The sequence below is a fragment of the Mustela nivalis genome (assembly GCF_964662115.1).
Source record: "Mustela nivalis genome assembly, chromosome: 1".
Lineage (NCBI taxonomy): Eukaryota > Metazoa > Chordata > Mammalia > Carnivora > Mustelidae > Mustela > Mustela nivalis.
The window spans coordinates 197,589,523-197,593,844 of NC_139020.1; the positions used below are offsets into that span (position 1 = coordinate 197,589,523).

General features: G+C 40.0%; 1 long non-coding RNA gene across 1 annotated transcript; it reads left to right on the top strand.

Moving 5' to 3' along the window:
* Positions 1–2,373, top strand: LOC309850708. Its single transcript, XR_014304412.1, has 2 exons — positions 1–1,604; positions 1,812–2,373. It is a non-coding gene; the product is annotated as an uncharacterized lncRNA (long non-coding RNA).
* Positions 2,374–4,322: the final 1,949 nt, after the last annotated feature.

Genomic DNA, 4,322 nt, shown 5'->3' on the forward strand with positions numbered 1-4,322 from the left:
TCCTGGGGGCCTAGTGAAAGAAAAAAACAATGGGAATCGGGAAGCCCTGGCTTCTGCTTGAAGCTCCACTGACTATCATAGTCAGCTCTAAACTTGGAGCACAGCAAAGTGTTTTTATATTTTGTAGTCTAAACTGTTTAAAATACAAAAGTTTTTTTTTTTTTTTAAAGATTTTATTTATTTATTTGACAGAAAGAGATCACAAGTAGATGGAGAGGCAGGCAGAGAGAGAGAGAGAGGGGAGCAGGCTCCCTGCTGAGCAGAGAGCCCGATGCGGGACTCGATCCCAGGACCCTGAGATCATGACCCGAGCCGAAGGCAGCAGCTTAACCCACTGAACCACCCAGGTGCCCCAAAAGGTGTTTTTTATCATAGAATGTTTCATGTATATTCACAAGGATACAGAAGAATAGGATATCCGTTGAGGAGCCTTTATCAACATTTTCTAAGTTTTATAGCACTTTTCCTACTTCAGGATGTTGGTGTTTTGTTTTGTTTTTTAAAGGTTTTATTTATTTATGACAGAGATGCCTAGATATAGATACCTAGAGAGGGAACACAGGCACGGGGGAGCTGGAGAGGGAGAAGCAGATTCCCCATTGAGCAGGGAGTCCCATGCGGGGCTCAATCCCAGGACATTGGGATCATGACCTGAGCTGAAGGAAGACACTTAATGACTGAGCCATCCAGGTGCCCCTGTTTTGTTTTGTTTTAATGAAATCTTGAATGAACTTTGAGACTTTATAGTAGATGCATTTCTAAGCTTTTATTCCATTCTTTCTTTTTAAATTTTAATTTAATTAATTTATTGAGTGGGCTCCACGCCCAGTGTGGGGTCCAACACCAGGCTGAACTCACGACCCTGAGATCATGACCTGAGCTGAGATCAAGAGTTGGACACTTGGGGCGCCTGGGTGGCTCAGTGGGTTAATTGTCTATATCTTCAGCTCAGGGTCCTGGGACTGAGCCCATCATCAGGCTCTCTGCACCTGGCGGGGAGCCTGCTTGCCCTCTCTCTTGCCTGCCTCTCTGCCTACTTGTGATTTCTGTCAAATAAATGGGTGAAATCTTTAAAAAAAAAAAAAAGAGTTGAACACTTAACTGACTGAACCAACCAGGTACTCCTTATTCCATTCTTTCTGAGAACTGAATATCCATCTTATTTTTGCTTTTTGGAATAAATTTATAGTCGGACTAGGGTTTCTTGTAATGATTTATCTTAACATGGTATTCTAGAAATACAGGATTTGCTTGGAGCAGAATGAAACCTTGATTGGAACCTTGATTTAAAAAAAGAATAATGTCCTAAGTTTAATTCGGTATGAAATGCTGTACTCTAAAAGTAAGCTATTTATTTATTAGAATTATACTCCCTTCACTAAATGCTTGTCAAAAATAGAGGACACCAGACTTTAATTTCCCTGTCTTATATAATGGGAAGTGTGGAGATACTCTGAAATTAATAAGCCAACAAATACAGATTTAAAGCTATGAAATTGATCATGGCAAAAATAAAAATGTGATTGGCAGGGGTTAGTGAGAGGAAGATGATTTAAATGCCCTAAACTTACCTTTCCTGAAGGACAGATCAGTGTTTAAAATTGGTAGATCAGGGGCACCTGGGTGGCTCAGCGGGTTGAGCCTCTGCCTTCGGCTCCGGTCGTTATCCCAGGGTCCTGGGATCGAGCCCCACATGGGGCTCTCTGCTCAGTGGGGAGCCTGTTTCCCTCTCTCTCTCTCTGCCTGTCTCTCTGCCTACTTGTGATCTGTCAAATAAATAAATAAATCTTAAAAAAAATAAAATAAAATAGGTAGATCAAGAAAGCATACTTACATATTATTTTGTGGTTTTTTTTTTTTAAGGCAGTTAACATGTTTGTTAGCTTGACTGTGGTGATTATTTCTTAATGCATAATTATATCAACTTACAAATTGTACCCCTTAAATATATACAATTAAAAAACAGTTGCTTTGCATTAAATGACACATTAAAAGACAGATGAATGTACATATATTTGATATAGTGTCCTTTTATAAGATACACAAAGAACTTTTACAAATCAAGTAGCAAAATGCAGAAAACTTTATAAATTGGTAAAAGACTTAGAATGACGTTTTAAAGAACAAGATTTCAGAATTATCAATAGACACAAAAAAGGTACTCAACTTTGGCTGCCAGGGTGGCTCAGTCCTTAAGGGGCTACCTTCAGCTCAGGTCATGATCCTGGAATCCTGGTATCCAGTCCTGCTTTGAGCTCCTTGCTCAGCAGGAAGCCTGCTTCTCCCTCTCCCACTTCCCCCTGCTTATGTTCCTTCTCTCATGGTGTCTCTCTCTGTCAAATAAATAAATAAAATCTTCAAAAAAAAAAAAAAGGTATTCAACTTCATTAGTCATCAAAGAAAAGTAAGTTAAACCCTGAATGTGGCACCTACTGTGCTCTGTTAATGAAAAATCAGACATTAATATTAAGTGCAGTTGAGAATGTATAACAGCTATATGTGGTGTTATTTTTAAATTATTTTTCTGTACTATTTGAATATTTTTTCTTAAAAAATAAATGTGTTGGGGCGCCTGGGTGGCTCAGTGGGTTAAAGCCTCTGCCTTCGGCTCAGGTCATGATCTCAGGGTCCTGGGATCAAGCCCCACATCGGGCTCTCTGCTCAGGGGGGTGCCTGCTTCCCCCCTCTCTGTCTGCCTGCCACGCTGTGATCTCTGTCAAATAAATAAATAAAATCTTAAAAAAAAAAATTGCTTTGACATTACAGCTATGACTCCAGTACAGACAGTCTTGAGAATTCAAGCAGTCTGTCACTATTTTATGGGAATGCAGCTAATTGTTAAAGAAAATAAATTTGGGGAAATGTAAGTTTCAGTTGACCTCTGCCGTTCTTTTATTTTATTTTATTTTTATTTATTTATTTTTTTAAAGATTTTATTTATTTATTTGACAGAGAGAGATCACAGTAGACAGATAGGCAGGTGGACAAAGAGAGAGGGAAGCAGGCTCCCTGCTGAGCAGAGCCCGATGTGGGACTCGATCCCAGGACCCTGAGATCATGACCTGAGCCGAAGGCAGCGGCTTAACCCACTGAGCCACCCAGGTGCCCTTTTTATTTTATTTTTTTAAAGATTTTATTTATTTATTTGAGAGAAAGTGAGAGAGAACATGAGCGAAGAGAAGGTCGGAGGGAGAAGCAGACTTTCCATGGAGCTGGGAGCCCGATGTGGAACTCGATCCCGGGACTCCAGGATCATGACCTGAGCCGAAGGCAGTCGTCCAACCAACTGAGCCACCCAGGCACCCCTCTGCCGTTCTTTTATGATGGAGGTGGACTACTGAAATATGTAATAGCATAGCATAGAAACAGTTAATTTCTGTTCATATATCTCTCTCCTTTGTCCCTTTTTGAGCTAGAAGGGTAAGTGTGATTAGGTATTTAGAGTTACATGCTGAGAATTTTGTAATGTTGTTGGGTCTATATTATGAGAGCTGCCTTCTTCAGAAGGAAATTCCAGTCATGATGCTCTTATCAGAGGAGAGGTTTGACACATTCTGTACCAGTGTGGTGAGCGTTTTTGGGTCACCTACACTGGAATGTCCTTCTCTGAATAGGTTAGAAAAGGATGAGTTGCTTGTCCTTTGTGGTGGTCTTCTCATTTGTGCTATGACATCACTGAGAGCTGAATTTTGAAGTCTCATAGACTTCGAAAGACCTCCTAATTTTCAACTCTGAGAGAAGAAGATATCTGAATGCAGCTGTAGCAGAGAGAAGAGAGAACTGAGCAAGGCAGATGGTCCGAAGAGAAGTGAGAAAGGGACAAACGAGTTAAATTTCAGATTAGAGGCTGTCAGCAAAGGCTTTAACCTTGCCCTCACCTGACCTGCACTTGCTGTTCTCTGCACTTCATTGTGCTTGGAGTTTTCCAGAGAAATAGAGGCTCTTCGGAGAGTAGTGGCCTAGGATTTGACTTTAGGCAGGACAAAGTATATGTGGTGTTCTTGTGTGTATGTGTGTGTGTGTGTGTGTTGTTGTTGTTGTTGTACTTTATTTATGGAAAGATATATTTAGAATATATTATTTGCATCATTAAAAGAATTACTGTTGGGTCTCTTCTCTTTGAAAGCACCCAAATATAGCTCATGTAGTATATTTACAGTGTCCCACAGAAATGTTGCCAGTGTTAATAACTTAGTAGCAGTAAGAATTAAATGTTTTCTTCGGTCTCACACTTGTCCCAGATACATAGGTTCTTTTCTCAAGATATATACTAACCATTTACCAAGAAAAAGGGTAACATTTATGGTTGTAAGTTAGAGATG